Genomic DNA, 17,939 nt, shown 5'->3' with positions numbered 1-17,939 from the left:
ATGAATACATTCTGGGTTGAAAAGCAAAGTTCAACAGATATCAAAGGATTAAAATCACACTGGATATTGCATGTAGAAACCTGGGTGCATTGATTGAAACTAGGTTTATGGCCAAAAGTATATTTAATTTTGGTAATCATACCTGAGCATTTAAAAAGTGCTTACATTCTTTAGTTGTTAAGTGGTTTTACATATATACATACATACACACAACATACACACAAACATGTACATACATGTTTATCTCAGTTATTCAGAATTCTTCTATCCATATTGCGTTTTGTCTTCTTAGTCTTTTTCTAAACAAATTATGCTAACACTTCCCATTCTAATTACAGATGTTTCCATGTCTCCTTGAAGTTCTGCCATTATAACTTAATATTATTAAAGATATTATTCCATTGATTTACCACTGTTTTTTTCTTCCTAGTGAATTGACCCTTTTTCTTATTATATAAGGTTCCTATTTAAATCCGAAAGGCTTCTTGCCAAAAGTCCATGCAATATTTGCATAGTCAGTTTTAGTTTTCTTTTGATACATGCGTATTTCATCTCTTTCCATCATTTTTTCTTCAAGTTTTCTTTATTCTTTAAACAAAGGAATGTCTAGAAGTGATATATATTATTTAATTTCTAGCCAATTTGACCACCTCTGTTAATTAATGTGTTCAGTCTGTTTACATTCCCACAACTCCTGATATACTTGGATTTAAATCTATCATCTTACTATTTGTTTATAATCCCACATTTTTCCCACCTATTCTAATCACCTGTATTCTCCTTCCTTGTCTTTAAGTATATTTTATCCTGTTTTCTCCCAGTTATCATTTTACTGGTTTTATATATTTTACTATTTTATTTTATTTTTTTATTTTTTATAGTTTTATTTATTGAATCACCGTGAGAGCAGTTACAAAGCTTTCAAGTTTAAGTCTCGGTCATACAATGAAACACCCATACCTTCACCAGTGCCCATTCTCCACTCCCAAAACCCCAGTATACCCCCATCCCACACCCTCCTCCTACCTGTGGGGTAAATGATCTCCGCATTACTCTCTCTCTACTTTGATTACATTCAACATTTTGACACCAGACCCACCATTATTATTGGGGATTTTACCCCAACACTCAGATTTGCTGAAAAGGCACAGTCACAGTCCACAGTCCTCCCGTTGTTCATCGATTTGCTCGAGAGGGCCCAGTAACGTATCCATCATGAGACTTGTTGTTACTGTGTTTGGCATATTGAGTACATCACAGGTAGCTTGCCAGGCTCTGCTGTGCGGGCAAGATACTCTCGGTAGCTTGCCGGGCTCTCTGAGAGGGGCAGAGGAATCGAACTCGAGTCGGTCATGTTGGCTGCGTGCAAGGCAAACGCCCTACTGCTGTGCTATCGCTCCAACCCCTGAAAAGGCAACAGTAGACAATTTGTTTTCTATTGCTGGTTATGAATAACATATGATGTTGTGTGGCTGCAGTAGTGGCCTTGCGATTTTGAAATTCCGAAATTTTAACAATTAAATCTGGAGGGATTTCTGCCAAAACCTGCTGGGTTCTGAGATTTGTTCCTGAATCTCTTGGATCATGCTGTTAAGCAGCTTGATCAGAAGCCAGAAAGGCCATTCATGGGCGGCGACTTGCTGGGACGGGGAGGAAAGGGCCGGCTCCACCCCAATCCCATGAGGCCCCACGTGTCCCATCACTGTGGGTCCAAACCTGACTGTCCAACGGCCTCTGGAGGATGGCGGCCACTGAGCCACCTAAGGGGAGCAGACGGAGGGACAGCACCCTTTCCCCCATGGGGTGGCCTGGCGACAGTAACCTACTGTGCGGTCTGGACGCATTTCTGCCAAAAATCGCTGGGTTTCGAGATTTGTTTCTGAGTCTCTGGGATCATGGCTATTAAGCAGTTCAATCAGGAGCCTGAGAGACCATGCCTCCAATTATATAGCTGAGCCAGAGGTGGTTTGTGGGTGTGTCTCCCACATACCTAACTTTTGGTCATTTACTTTCTTGGTAAACTTTGCCCCAAGTTTTGGGGGTCTGGCACAGCAGCAATTTTGGGGTATCTGGAAGTCTGAAGGCACCATCAGGCTGCTGATGCACTCGCCTCACAAGTGCAGATTGACCTGCTGGCGGCACCATACTCCCTATATATTACTATTTTAAATGAATTGCCCTAGAAGCTATAACATGCAACCTTGATTTACATAATCTGATTAAATTTTACTTTTACAGTTCTAGAACAATACAACATATTGATTCAAACATTTTCATTCTATTTACCTCTTCTCATAATTCTCATAATTTTGTCATTGTTCACATACATTTCAGTTCCTTTTGTATTATAAATTCTATTATTATTGTTTTGCTCAGTGACCATTTGCCTCTTCTCCATCTTTCTTTCCTTTATTCCTTCCCCAGTCACTCCCTTCCTTCATAATTCCCCTGCATTTGTTTAGATATATGGAAAATCAATCAATCACTATTTCCATTGCTGCAGATCTACTTAAAATGCATTTCATCATAAGAAAATAAATAAATCACAAAAATAAATAAATAAACTCCTGTGATATAGTACCTCACATCTGTTGGAATAGCCATCACCAAAAAGATGAGATGGAAAACTTTGTGAAGCTCCAAAGAGAAAGTAGTGAAATTAAAAATGGAGCAAGAAAAACCAGAATGGCAGTTTGTCAAAAAATTAAAAATAGTGCTACCATATATTATCCTGTGATTCAACTTCTGGGAATACATTTGAAGTAAAGAAAACAATATGCAAAAAAAGTACACTAGCATGTTTTAGGAGTATTATTTACAGTATCCAAAATATAGAAATAACCTTTGTCCACTGACAACTGAATGGATAAGCAAGTTGTAATAGATACACATACACAGAACTTCATTCTATTCTTTTTGACAGCTTGGATCATGAACAGACCTTGAGGGCATTGTGCTAAATGAAGTAAGTCTGACAAAGAAAGACAAGTAATACATGGTCTCACTTATCAATAGAATCTAACCTAATGGGAAGCAAAACAAAACAAACTCCTAGTTGAAAAGATCAAACTGACAGTCACTAGAGGCAGATCAGAGGGTGAGGGTGAGGAACTGGGAAATGGAAGAAAATAACCAAATAATATAAATCTCCAACAACAAAAGAGTATGTACTGGGGCCCAGAAGACGGTCTTGTTGCCAGAGTGGCTACACTGAGAGTATTATGTTGAGTGAAATCAGTCAGAGGAAAAGGAACTGACTCAGAACGATCTCTCTCCTACATGGAATTTTAAAAACTACATAGAGGAGTATGAAAAACTACATATAGGAGTATCAAATGCCCAAAGGCAGTACAAATGAAATGCTGGAGAACTGGTCTTCTGTAGGAAATTTTCCCCTGAGGTCGGGGTGTGGGATAAGTTAGGGAAGAGAACACTAGGATAATGGAGAAGAGGGAAAGTACCTGCCCAGGCTGAGGTGGGAAGGATACTGAGGACAACTGGTGGAGGGTAACTGACACTGGTGAAGGGACAGGTGTTTAAACAATGTACATCTGAAACAAAATCAGAAATATTTTTGTAACTTTGTAATTCATGATTATTTAATTAAAGAAAATGAGGCTACTTTGAAAGCTTGTGGCCTTTAGTTCCCAGTGTCAACCACATATGCCAAGCAAGACTGTGACTCCAGGCACTACAATTGTGTACAATCTCTAGCACATACCTGACTGGTGAGCAAAACAGCCAGCACATATGAGAGCCCTGCAACTAAAGGAATGTGTGAGAGACCCCCAACTCAAAGTATAGGAACCCTGGTCAGCACCAAAGCTGAGTGTGTGAGCCTGGCAACCAAGCATGTTGCAACTGTGTCAGCAACAACCAAGGAAATGGAAGGGGGAATTTTCATAATGATAAATAAGCCCTGAAGATGGAATGTATAGCATGGAGACTACAGTCCATGTTGCTTTTGGATTTGAAAGTTGTGGAGAAGAGAGCCCAGGAATTTTAATCAGAAGAAAACAGAATTTCCATATATATATAATGAAAAAGAGAGTTTCCTTTCATATATATATACATATATATATATATATATATATATCCTCCCATTGTTCATCGATTTTCTCGAGTAGGCCCAGTAACATCTCCATTGGAGACTTTGTTGTTACTGTGTTTGGCATATCAAATACGTCACAGGTAGCTTGCCAGGCTTTGCCGTGCGGGCGAGATACTCTCGTTAGCTTGCCGGGCTCTCTGAGAGGGGTGGAGGAATCGAACTCGGGTCAGTGTGCAAGGTAACTGCTCTTAGCCGCTGTGCTATCACTCCAGCCCATATATATGATAATGGATGTTATTGAAACTTACTGAATAACTGTATCACAGAATATAGATGAAGTCAAGACATTTATGTATCACAGAATATAGATGAAGTCAAGACATTTATGCATTTCATCTAAAACTTATATAGTGAGGTATGTCAATTGTAGCTCAAAAACTGGAAAAAATATTAAATAATATAATTTTTTGTAGGAGTACTGCTATTTATTCAGCCACTGACTAGCTGATTGAATTGGGCATGAACTCCACCTTAATTTTTTTTATTTATGCTGGAGTGATAGCACAGCGGGTAGGGCATTCGCCTTACACGCGGCCAACATGGCCGACCCGAGTTCGATTCCTCCGCCCCTCTCGGAGAGCCCGGCAAGCTACCGAGAGTATTCGATATGCCAGACACAGTAACAACAAAGTCTCCAATGGAGACGTTACTGGGCCCGCTCGAGCAAATCGACGATCAACGGGAGGTCCTTTACCTTTTTCTTTTTATATTTATTTATTGAATCACTGTGGGAAAAGTTACTAAGCTTTCAGGTTTAAGTCTTGGTCATACAATGATCAAACACCTTTCCCTTCACCAGTACTCATTTTTCACCACCAAGAACCCCAGTATACCCCCCACCCCTCCAAATGCCTGTGAGGCAGATGATTTCCACTTAACTATTCTTTACATTGATTACATTCATTATTTCGACAAAAGATGCACCATTATTGTTTAGAATTTCCCCCCAAACAATCAGAATTGCTGAAAAGGCATTGTGAAATATTTTGTTTTCTATAGCTGGTTATGAGAATCATATAATGTCACACGGCCATGATTTTGGATTTCTGCAAAGAGCCAGATAATTATTAGATTGGTTTCTGTGTGTCTGGTGTTATGGCCGTGCCAGAGAGCCGCTCATGGGAGGTAACTCGTGACCTCGGTAGGGAGTGAAGGAGGTGCCGGTACCGCCCCCCTTCCCATGAGACTGCAGTTGCCCCTTCACCACCGGCTCATACCTGGCTTTCCTATAAGCTCTGAGGTGGCGGCCACCTTGCTGCCAGGGGGGGGGAAAGGCGGAAGGGAGCAACACCCTTTCCCTCCTGGGGAGGCATGGCTCTGTAGTTTAATGCATGATCCATTCACTTTTCTTCTGCAAGCTGCTGGGCTCTGGACTAAGTCCTTTTGCCTCTGGACCCATGGCCATGCCAGAGAGCCACTTAAGGGGGGCAACTCATGACCTCGGTAGGGCTTGAAGGACGAGCCAGTACCATCCCCTTTCCCATGGCCGTGCCAGAGAGCCACTTGCGGGGGGCAACTCATGACCTCGGTAGGGCGTGAAGGACGAGCCGGTGCCGTCCCCCTTCCCATGAGACTGCAGTTGCCCTGTCACCTCCGGTTTATACCTGACTTTCCAATAAGCTCTCAGGTGGCGGCTACCTTGCTGCCAGGGGGGAAAAAGGGGAAGGGAGCAACACCCTTTCCCTCCTGGGGAGGCATGGCACCATAGTTTAATGCATGGTCCATTCACTTTTCCTCTGCAAGCTGCTGGGCTCTGGACTAAGTCCTTTTGCCTCTGGACCCATGGCCATGCCAGAGAGCCACTTATGGGGGGCAACTCATGACCTCGGTAGGGCTTGAAGGACGAGCCAGTACCATCCCCTTTCCCATGAAACTGCAGTTGCCCCGTCACCGCCGGCTCATACCTGGCTTTCCAATAAGCTCTGAGCTGGCAGCCACCTTGTATGCAGTCCAGATGCATTTCTGCCAAAAGCCTTTGGCTTCCGAGATTTGTTTCTGAGACTCTAGGATCATGGCCATTAAGCAGTTCGATCAGGAACCAGAGAGGCCATGCCTCCAATTATATAGCTGAGCTGAAGGTGATTTGTGGGTGTGTCTCCCACATACCTAACTTTTGGCTGTTTACTTTTTTGGTAAACTTTGCCCCAAGTTTTTGGGGTCTGGCCAAAGGCACAGCAGCAATACTGGGGTATCTGAAAGTCTGACGTTGCCATCAGGCTGATGATTCACTCACCTCACAGGTACAGACTGACCTGCTGGCAGCACCATACCCCCTAAAAATAGGTAAGGTAAAGGTAAAGGCCCTCCCATTGATCGTCGATTTGCTCGAGCGGGCCCAGTAACGTCTCCATTGGAGACTTTGTTGTTACTGTGTCTGGCATATCGAATACTCTCGGTAGCTTGCCGGGCTCTCCGAGAGGGGCGGAGGAATCGAACTCGGGTCGGCCATGTTGGCCGCGTGTAAGGCGAACGCCCTACCCGCTGTGCTATCGCTCCAGCCCCTAAAAATATTAAATAATATAATTTTTAATCCCATCTATTATAAATTTTAGATTAAATGCACACATTTAAAGGAAAACACAGTTAACCAAACTATTATAACCAGATATAATTGATCTGCATTGTTGTTCCTTTTTTAAATTTTAGTTTTCAGGCCACACTGGTGATGCTCAGGGAGATACTCCTGGTTTAGTGCTTAGGGGTCACTCCTGACAGTGCCCAAGGGGACACACTGTCTCGGGGCTCAAACCCAAGTTTCTGGCATGAGAATCTTTTTCACTAGCTCTTTCAGAGTTCACCCCACATCTGATCTGTTTATTTTTATAACTATAACTGACATTGAATTAATAATTAATGGTATTGGGACAATAGTTCAAAGGACCAAAGAGACCATGTGGTTTGATTCCCCAAACCACATGGTCTCCTGAGCACAGCCAGGAGTAACCCCAGAGCCAGCAGCTGCCCTGAGCACCACAGATTTGGTCAAAAACAAAAACAAAAAGTAAAGGAAAAAAGAAAATTACAAGTCTGTCTCTAAAACAGAAATAGATATTTTTAATTCTAAGCAAAATGTTAGAAAATTAAATCCAGTGATAAAAAATGAATAATGTATCATAGCCAACATACATTGATTTCATGAATGTAAAAATCAACCAATATAACTCATGGTTTGAATAAAAAGATAAAAACTAGGCTGATATATAACTCAGTGGTAGAGCTCTTGCCTTGCACATGTGAGATCCTGGGTTGGATTCCTGGAACCACAAATAATAATATAGATAATATCGCGATCACAATCATCCTGTTGTTCGTCGATTTCCTCAAGCAGGCACCAGTAACGTCTCCTTCTTCCTAGCCCTGAGATTTTAAAAGATCCATTTCAATGCTCTTTCAGGATTAGGAGAATGAGACCCATCATTGTTACTGGTATTTGGCATATTGAATACGACATGGGATGTTTGCCAGACTCTGCCGTGCGGGCAGGATACTTTTGGTAGCCTGCCAGGTTCTCCAAAGGAAAAATAAGATAATAAGATGTCGCGCGGCATCTTATAGATAATATAGATAATATATATAGATAATAAAAGCATGAAAATCATATACTCACTTAAATTAAAAATGTCAACTTAATAATTATTTCTTAATTTTATACATTAGGAAGGGAAGAACAGATTGGAAATATCAGAGTATAGGTAGAAAATCTAAAACAATACCAAAATATAGGGTGGCATTAACTCTACCATGAAGCCCATCTCCAGCTCCCCCAAATATAATATTTTAAAATATGTTTGCCAGGACCATTTTTAGAAGGAAGGAAAAGCACCCAAAATAGTTTGTGTTTCAATGGAGTACTATGTAGCTGTTAGAAAAGACGAAGTCATGAAATTTACATACAAGTGGTACTACATGGAAAGTATCATGTTAAGCAAAATGACTCAGAAAGAAAGGGATAGACATAGAAAGATTGCATTCATCTGGGGAACATAAAGTAGCAAAATAGGAGACTAACACCCAAGAATGGCTGAGATTAGTACCAGGAATTTTACTCCATGGCTTGGAGGCCAGCCACACATGCTAGGGGGAAAGGGAGCTCAGGTAGAGAAGGGAACACCAAATAAAGGGTGTTGGGAGGATCCCCCCAGGATGGGAGAAGCATGCTGAAAGTAGACTATAGACCAAACATGTTTGTCACCCATTACCTCTTTTGCAAACCACAACACTCAATAAGAGAGAGAGAACAAAAGGGAATGCCCTGCCACAGAGGCAGGGTGGGATGAGGGGATGGGGGGTGGTAGGGATACTGGGATCCATGGTGATGGGAAATGGGCAATGGTGGAGGGATGGGTATTTGATCATCGTATAATTGAAACCCAAGCACAAAAATGTGTAAGTCTACAACTGTACATCATGGTGTCTCACTAATAAAAATTTTTAAAAAATAGTTTGTGTTTAATCTTTCTCATTATTAAAATCTTAAATAAAAAGCTAATTATGAATAAGAAGAGAGCTAATAATAAGAAAGAGCTAATTATGAATAAATTTTTTTGAAAAAAGCAAAATTAAAATAATACTTTCTATCCTGAAAGTTCAAGAGTTTTTGTTTGTTTGTTTGGTTGGTTGGTTGGTTTATGGACCACACCAGGCAGTGTTCAGGGCTTACTCCTGACTCTGCACCCAGGAATCACTCCGGCAGTGCTTGGAAGACCATATAGGATCCAGGCTAAGACAAGCAAGTGACTTACCTGCTGTACTATCTCTCCAGTTCTCCCCTGAAAGTATTTTTAAAGTTAAAAAATAGAGATGAATATTAAAACATCTTTTTTTAAAAAACAATATCACCTAGGAAAGTCAAGAGATATTACATTATCTTTTTTTTTTCTTTTTGGGTCACACCTGGCGATGCGCAGGGGTTACTCCTGGCTCTGCACTCAGGAATTACTCCTGGCTGTGCTCAGGGGACCATATGGGATGCTGGGAATAAAACCAGGGTTGGCCATGTGCAAGGCAAAGGTCCTACCCACTGTGCTACTGCTCCAGCCCCATTATTACATTCTCTTTAAAAAAAACACAACTAATGAATTTTAAAAGTTTCCCTCACCTTTCACACCCCCTCACATTCATCTACACTAAGAAGCTCAGAGAAGTAACCATAAAATAAAATGTTGTGTACTCCTTCACCCAGAATACTTACATTATGATAAGGTTGTTACTGCCTTCTTATATAAATTTTCTATTTAAAAAAACTGTAGCCATAACCCTAAATAAGCCTTGATTACCACTAGTGTGGCTCAAAAAAAAACAAAAGAGAGAGAGAGAGAAAAGATCATTGAGTCACATTTTTAGAATTCACATTAGTAAAAGGAGAGATCGGTAACCTCCAAAGAGAACCCAGAGTAGTAACTTTGTACATCAAGACCATAAACTTTGGCACTAATGTAGCCACTTAAGCTAAATTATAGTTGCATTAAAAACATAAATAAATAGGAACTGAGCCTTTGTCCAGTGAGTAGACTGCTGGCTTTGCATATGGCTGACCTGAGTTCAATCCCCAGCACCCCATATTGCCCCCTGAGCCCCACTAGATTGATCCCTAAACACAGAGGCAGGAGTAAGCCCTGAGCACCACTGGGTGTGGGCCACTCCCCGAAGTTCTAATTCTATATACCTACAACAAAAAAATATATAAAATGGAATTTTAAAAGTGTTCTTTAAAAAAGTTTCAAAATACCAGATACCTAGGCCAGAGAGAATGTTCATAGGAGAAAAAGCTGGGCTTGGGTCCTCCACTGCCAGGAGTGGCCCCATAAAAGGCAAACCAAAAATTAAAACAAAACACCAGATAGCTAATGAAAGTTGTGTCATGTCTCTCCATGTAGCCTCAGGCAAAAAAACCATAAAAAACTGAGGGAAAACAATACATGTGAAAAGCTATACCATGTTAACCAACTAGATGCTTATGAACATGTTACCTTTATATGTCAGCAAGCCCCATATTTGTCTATATTCAGTAACAGGGCAAATAAAACAGCTTAAACATCAATAGGTTTCACATTTTCTATAAATTAAATGTAATAACAATTAAAATCAGAGCAGACATAATTTGGACTTTTTGTGCGGTATAAACTTACAAACCTATAATTGATTTTTAAAAAATAGAGACTAAAACAAGGGCTAGAAATATCTAGGTTATTCTTGAACCAGAACAAGTGGGAGAATTTACAGAATTGTGCACAAATATGTCCTCAAAACACTGCATTTAACCCCTCGATATGCACTGGTATAATAGAAACAGGAGGTCCTAAATAGACACAGGTATTGAGGCACAAAAAAGGTAGCACCGCAGAGTAAGATTTGATCAAAGGGTGATCTTTGTACTAAGTTCTGACTGTGTATGTAGAAAACCCAACTAAATTTACATAGGGTAATCATAAATCTCCATTTTCTACATCGCACTATACACAAAGCAACAATTTCAGGTGGATTTAAGATTTCAATTTGCAAGTTAAAACAGGAAAGCTGATGTAACTATGGCAACCACTAATCAGATGTGGTTAATTACGATGAAACTAATTAAAGTTAGTAACCTTAAAAGTTCGGCTCCCTAATTTCACAAGCGACATTTCACTGCTTGGAAGCACTTGTCCCAGAAATAGAAAATTTCCAACAAGTGGAATGGTCTCTCAGACTGCAATGGTTCGGAGATTCCCAAGCTTATGGGTAGATTGTCCAATTAAAAAAAAAATTACTCAAGCACCCCACAGAAAATTTACCTTCTTCAAGCAAACAAATAGAAAGTATCTACTAATTGCACTGAAGCTACCATAGCACCCCACCACCACCACCACCAATAGCCCAATACCCTCTGGGTGTTTTCACCCACTTTGGGGAACACTGTTAGAAACATCTTCATGAGCTTGAGATAATCCACATTTTGTTTCCTTTTTTTCCCCACTATGTCTTCAACATGATAATATTACATTTTCTTTAAAAGGTTAAAAGTGGGGCCAGAGCAACAGTACAGTAGGTAAGTCACTTGCCTTGTTCACACTCAAACCGGTTCAATCCCCAGCATTCCATATGGTCCCCCAACACCAACAGGAGTGATCCCTGAGTGCAGAGCTAGAAGGAGTAAGTGCTGAGCACAGCCAGGTATGAATCCAAAACAAAAAAGGAAAATAAAAGGTAAAAAAATGAGGCCTGGACAGATGGTATGGGGTGAAGGCACTTGCCTTGTGTGCCCCGACCACAGTTCCGTACCTGACACCACATGGTTCCCTGAGTATTGTCAGATGCAGCCTTGAAGAACTCCACTCCACCAGCACCTCTGGGGTGATACACATAATCCCCAGCACTACAGGACCCAAGCAGCATGAATCCTTTGGCCCTTAAACCTCTGGCCTGATTGGCTAAGAGTCCAAGAGTAGCACATCACATTTGATGGGGTTTAAAGTGGAAGACAACTAATCTTAGGGGAAAATATATTTTTACAGAGCTCAAACCTTTAAAAGCGTGTTAGTAATATCTTATAGAAGGGCTTAATGGCTCTGGGTGAAATACGGTCACAGTCACAGTCCTCCTGTTGTTCATCGATTTGCTCGAGTGGGCCCAGTAACGTCTCCATCATGAGACTTGTTACTGTGTTTGGCATATCGAATACGTCACGGGTAGCTTGCCAGGCTCTGCCGTGCGGGCGAGATACTCTCGGTAGCTTGCCGGGCTCTCCGAGAGGGGCGGAGGAATCAAACTCGGGTAGGCCATGTTGGCTGCATGCAAGGCAAACGCCCTACCACTGTGCTATAGCTCTAGCCCTGGGTGAAATACAAAAATCTTTACACACTTTCCTCTAAGAAATCTTTTTTGATCATTTTTAGCAGCTTATTCATAACAAACAATACAAAATAAATTATTTCAGTTCTGCTTTTGGGGAAGGGATTGGTTTTGACCATTGTGAGCTAATAGTTTCTCAATACTGAAAATCTGATTAATAAAATTGGTAGCAGTATTAACAGATACGATCTTTTACTATTGTATAATAAAATGTGTACATCTTTCGAAGAGTTATATATGGAAGATTAGTGGGCCAATATTCCCATAAAAACCCAATAAACCTAATCTTAAAAGTATACAATGAGGGACTGGAGTGATAGTACAGCAGGTATGGCATTTGCCTTATACACAGCCAACCCAGGTTTGATCCCCAGCATCCCATATGGTTCCCCAAGCACCACCAAGAGTAAGTCCTGAGTGCAGAACCAGGAGAAACCCCTTAGGATTGCCAGGTATGACCCAAAAAGACCCCCAAAAAGTATACAATGGAAAGGAGGGATAAATGGCATATCACTTCAGTGGTGACTTACATAGCCTCGTCAGTATACAACTATTGCATCGCATTAAAAACAACACAAATCTAAAACTGAAAAAAAAAATTAGGGTAGAGAGATATCTAAATGGGTTGAGCACATGATTTGCATGAAGGAAGCCTGGGTTCAATCCCTGGCAACACGTGATCCCCCAAGCACTTCCAGAAGTGACTCCCAAGCACAAAGCTACTGGGCACTGAACCGAGAAACAGCCCTAAACAATGTCAGGTGTGACAGTGGGGTGGGGTGGGGGGAAGAGATTCTAGTAATACTACTTTCAGGATGAAAATGTCAAAGTCTGGTAATATTAATATGCTGGAATTCTTAAGCACTGCTAGTAGTAAAATAAATAGTGCAACTAATTTGGCAATGTGTTGGCAGGCTCTATTACAACTAAACATACACCTTCTCACCAAGCAATTTCCACCACCAACTATACAGACAACAGAAATGCAAATATATGTGTACCAAAAGATGTAAGGAAAATTTCAGAGCATAGTATTTTATAATTTTATTTTGGTTTTTCGGACATACCACACAGGCTCAGGGTAAACTCCCGGTTTGGTACTCAGGGTTCTCTCCCAGCAGTGCTCGAAGGACCATACAGTGCTAGGGATTGAACTTCAACTTTCTGTGAGCAAAAGATTTTTGAGTCATCTCCCCAAATCCATAGCATAACTACTCTATTTTTCTTTTTCTTTTTTTTTCTTTTTAGGTCACACTTGGCAATCTCAGGGGTTTCTTCAGGCTCTGCTCTCAGGAATTACTCCTGGCAGTGCTCAGAGAACCATATGGGAATGTGAGGAATCAAACCCAGGTAGGCTGTGTGCCCTACCCACTGTACTATTACTCCAGCCCCAAGCACAACTACTCTTAATACCAAAATATAAACTTGAAAAAAGTCCCATCAATTAAAAAGATATAAATACATTATAGCATACTCATATAATGTGAAACACATTGGTTTAGTGAATATTGATGAAAGGCATGAGAATAATGAAAGATTTCAGATACAAAAGTAGACCCATGATCATACTATATGATCCCTTTCTATTGGTCCTATTTCAGAAAGAAGCAAGAAAAGAGGAGGGATGAGGGACTCTGGCTGGTAAGGCTCTACTTCCTCACCTCTATGGTAAATACTAAGTAATTGTGTTGGGTTACTCATCTACTTGTGTATTTGCAATACATGTTGTATATGTCAACTAAATTTTGGCAGGGAGGTAGGGTCACACCTGGTGATGCTCAGAGCTTACTCCTGAGGACTTACTGCTGGCTCTGCACTCAGGAATCACTCCTGATGGGTTCGGGGTATTATATGGGGTGATGAGGATTAAATCCTGGTTGACCTCATGTAAAGTAAGTGCCCTACCTGCTGCCCTATTGCTCCAGCCCTGAAACTTATACATCTTAAGCTCTTAAGAGAGATCCTTAAGCACAGAGCCAGGAGAAAGACCTGGGCTCCACTGGGTGTGTAGTTCAAAAAACTAAAAACAGAAAACAAATTTAACCTGTTTGGATAAATAAAATTTATATACACAAAGGAAGAATTTTTTAAAGAAATAATCCTGTTACAAATAAAACTTTTTTACTCTGATTTCATGATTTAAAAACTTACTCTTGGGACAGAGAGATGATCAAAGGGCAACAGCACATGGTGTGTGTGTGTGTGTGTGTGTGTGTGTGAGTCCCCAGTTCAACCCTCAGCATCAAGTCAGTAGTAATCCATATTCCAGCATCACTGAGTGTGTATCTTCCAAAACAAATAAACAATCAATTAAAAATTTCCCACAAAATCAGGACTGGAGCAATAGTACAGTGGGCAGGGCCTTTGCCTTGCACACAGTCAATCCAGGTTCAATCCCCAGCACCCCTTATGGTCTTCCATGCATTGCCCAGAGTGATTCCTGAGTGCAGAGCCAGAAGTAACCCCTGAGCATTACTGGGTATGGCCCCAAAACAAAAGAAAAGAAAAGAGAAGAACTAACTAATTATGAGAAATGATGCAAAGATTTCACTGTCATGCTATGCTGACTAGTTTTGTCTGAATAGTACTTTGGGTCTAAGCAAAACAGCTGGCATCTTTGCTTAGGGATTCTAATGAATAAGCAGTGTGTGCCCTCTTTCAGACTACATTTTTGGTGGTCACACCCGGCAATGCTCAGGGGTTACTCCTGGCTCATGCACTCAGGAATTACTCTTGGCAGTGCTCGGGGGACCATATGGGATGCTGGGAATCGAACCCAGGTCGGCCATGTTGGCTACGTGCAAGGCAAACACCCTACCCACTGTGCTATAGCTCCAGCCCCCAGACTACGTTTTTTGAGGTAATGTCATTAGTGCTCTGCTATGAAAACAGTGTATATGTAGAGGGCAAGCAGATGGCTCTAGAAACAGCCCAGAATTTGGAGTGGGAAAGAAGGCCTCCCTTTTCTCTGCAACCCAAGAGAACGTGGGATTGCATATTTATTCCAAGACTCCATGGGATGTTCCAGATGAAGATACCATGGCATTCAGTGTTAATGGCTAATGGAAGAAATTATTTTCCTAATTGCTAAGTTTTGTATCAAAGATATGGGATGTGTTTATATCCTGCTTCCTGGGTCTGTGCAGGGATCACTTCTGCAGTGCATGATGGACTCTATGATGTGGTGAAGATCAAATCATGGTAAGCTGCATGTACTACAGCTGCAAGGCATGTACTTTAACTTCTCTGCTCTCTCCAACTCCAGTTTTGCTTCTTAAGATTAATCCTTTCTATCAAATTTCTTGCTTCCCATAATACTTTAGTCAGAATCCAAGACTCTGATCCATACTCATTTGATAGTTTGCCAAATATTAATTATTTCTGATATTCATGGCAGATGCATTTGAGCAATGTTTTTTAAAAAAGCCTTTTAACAATTCAGTCCACCTTCATCCCAAACCAGCTAAATGTATTTAGTCTCTGGAACATTATTGTTTCCCTCTAGCTGCAAATATCTAAGCTAACAAAAATCAATAGGTCATTATCCTTATCAGACTTGTCAAAACTTTCCTGCTCAGATATTTCCCAGATCTTGTGTTTTCCTTCAATACACTCAAAGTTATGTGATCTTTCCACTTTTGTTTTACTAGCTTGCAGTTTCTCCACTATTCAACAAAAACTATTACCTGTATAATTATTATTCACGTTTTTATCTGAATATATTTTTCACATGCTACATAAGCTTTCTTAATTACAGCACTTTAAAGTTTTTCAAAGTGTAGTTATCAGCTTCAAAGGTCAAAAAGTTAAGGAAGCATTAAATTAACCTATGGGAAAGTCAACTTAAGGAATCTAAGGTGACAAAGACACTTAGAATGCCAAAACAATTCTAGAACTCTGCACCAAGAAAGGGAAATGTCTTATATTGTATATATTCTAAGAGAAAAACAATTTTTAATTACAGAAGGACAATATGCGGCAACACTGGTATGTGCAAACTGTCCTTTTCATGTGATATGTAATAAAGTCAGATATACTTTATATCATGTACTTTTGCCATATTATCATCTATTACGTTTTAAAATCCCAATGTGAAAACTTGTAAATGCTAACTGGGAATTTACATATCATAGTTTTTTGCCAGTTTAGATATTACTCCAAAAAAATTTAATTGATAATTAAGAATCCTTCTTGTGCTGCCCCAACCACTGCCAGGAGTGATCCCTGAGAACAGAGCCAGGACTACATTCTTTGCTGGTGCTTCTTCTATCTAGGGACCACACCTAGCAGTGCTCAGGGGCTCCTCCCAGTGGAGTTCACAGGACCGTGTGGTGCTGGGGATTATTCCTGGGCTCTTGCACATTAAACATGTGCTCCAGTCCTTTGAGCCAATTTCCCCAGCCCTAATCAAGAATTTTCATTTTAGGAGCTGGAGCGATAGCACAGCAGGTAGGGCATTTGCCTTGCATGTGCCCGACCTGGGTTCGATTCCCAGCATCCCATATGGTTCCCTGAGCACCACTAAGAGTAATTCCTGAGTGCAAAGCCAAGAGTAACCCCTGTGCATCTCCAGGTGTGACCCAAAAAAGCAAAAAAAAAATTTTTTTTTAATTTTAGCTTGCCTCCTGACAGGCACACTGTTTTAGACTTTAAAAAAATCACCTTCCTATACAAAGTTACAAAGCTGTTCATGATTGAGTTTCAGTCCTATAATGTTCAAGCACCTATTTCTTTACCAGTGTCCAATTCACCCTACCAATGTCCCTTCCGTTACCCTTCCATTCCTCCAGCCTACTTCTACAGCAGATGATTTTCTTTTTTATATATTTTCCTCTAGGTGCTGTGGTTTGCAATACTGTTACTGAAAGTGTATCATGCATATCACTTTACCTCCTTTCCACACCCAGTTCTTGTCCAGAGTGATCACTTCCAACTATCATTGTAATAGTGGTCCCTTCTCTTACCTACCTGCCCTACCCCTATTGTGGCCAGTCCTCCTGGCCTTTGTTTCTATTGTCTTTGGGTCTGTTTCTCTTACTATATTTCTTTATATCTCACAAATGAGTGTGATCATTCTATGTCTGTCCCTTTTCCTATGACACATTTCACTCAGCATGATACTCTCCATGTAACAACAAAATTTATGACTTCATTTCCCCTAATGACTGCATAGTGTTCCACTGTGTGGCTGTGCCATAGCATCTTTATAGACTCTATTCTTGGGCACATGGACCCTTTCCAAATTGGGGTACTGTAAATAGTGCTATAAAGAACATAGGAATGCAGATGGATTTTCTGCTTTGTTTTAGGGCTCCCTCATCAAGAATCTTAAAAGAAGAAAATGACATGAGAAAAGTGGTCTACTAGATATACAGCTAGATCACTTTTGTTTAAATCATTTTTTTAATCAACAGGATCACTGTCATTGTCCTCCCGTTGCTCATCAATTTGCTCGAGTGGGCCCAGTAACATTGTGAGACTTGTTACTGTGTTTGGCATATCGAATACATCACGGGTAGCTTGCCAGGCTTTGCCCTGCGGGCAAGAAACTCTCAGTAGCCTGTCAGGCTCTCCGAAAGGGGCGGAGGAATGGAACTCGGGTCAGCCATGTTGGCTGCGTGCAAGGCAACCACCTTAGCTGCTGTGCTATCGCTCCAGCCCATCAACAGGATATAGAAAAATATGTTCTCCTGGATTTCTTAAACTTAAAATTTTAATATTATAAGTTATACTAACATACTCCCTAAACAAAAATAAGGGAGAAATTCAGAATTTGAACAAAATCAAAAGACATATGCATCAACATAAGTCTCATGCACAAAGTTGAATTATAACATTGCATGGTTTTATAGATTTAAAAGCATTTGGGGACTGGAGACATAGCACAGGAGTTAAGGAGCTTGCCTTGCATGCTGCAGACTCTGATTCAATCCCTAGCAATATATATGGCCCCTAGCACCACCAGGAATGACTCCTGAGCACAGCACCAGAAATATCCCCC

The 17,939-nt window shown here is 40.7% G+C and overlaps 3 protein-coding genes across 13 annotated transcripts in view; all 3 read right to left on the bottom strand.

The window, feature by feature from the left end:
* Positions 1 to 17,939, bottom strand: part of LOC130033109 (protocadherin alpha-1-like) — a 223,822-nt gene that overhangs the window by 43,945 nt on the left and 161,938 nt on the right.
* LOC130033107 (protocadherin alpha-C2) overlaps positions 1 to 17,939 on the bottom strand; it is a 243,894-nt gene that overhangs the window by 76,376 nt on the left and 149,579 nt on the right. The window lies entirely within an intron of this gene.
* Positions 1 to 17,939, bottom strand: part of LOC130033108 (protocadherin alpha-3-like) — a 202,149-nt gene that overhangs the window by 43,949 nt on the left and 140,261 nt on the right.

This window comes from Sorex fumeus, unplaced genomic scaffold (genome assembly GCF_029834395.1).
Source record: "Sorex fumeus unplaced genomic scaffold, SorFum_2.1 ptg000051l, whole genome shotgun sequence".
NCBI lineage: Eukaryota > Metazoa > Chordata > Mammalia > Eulipotyphla > Soricidae > Sorex > Sorex fumeus.
This window is presented reverse-complemented; position numbering and strand designations above follow the sequence as displayed.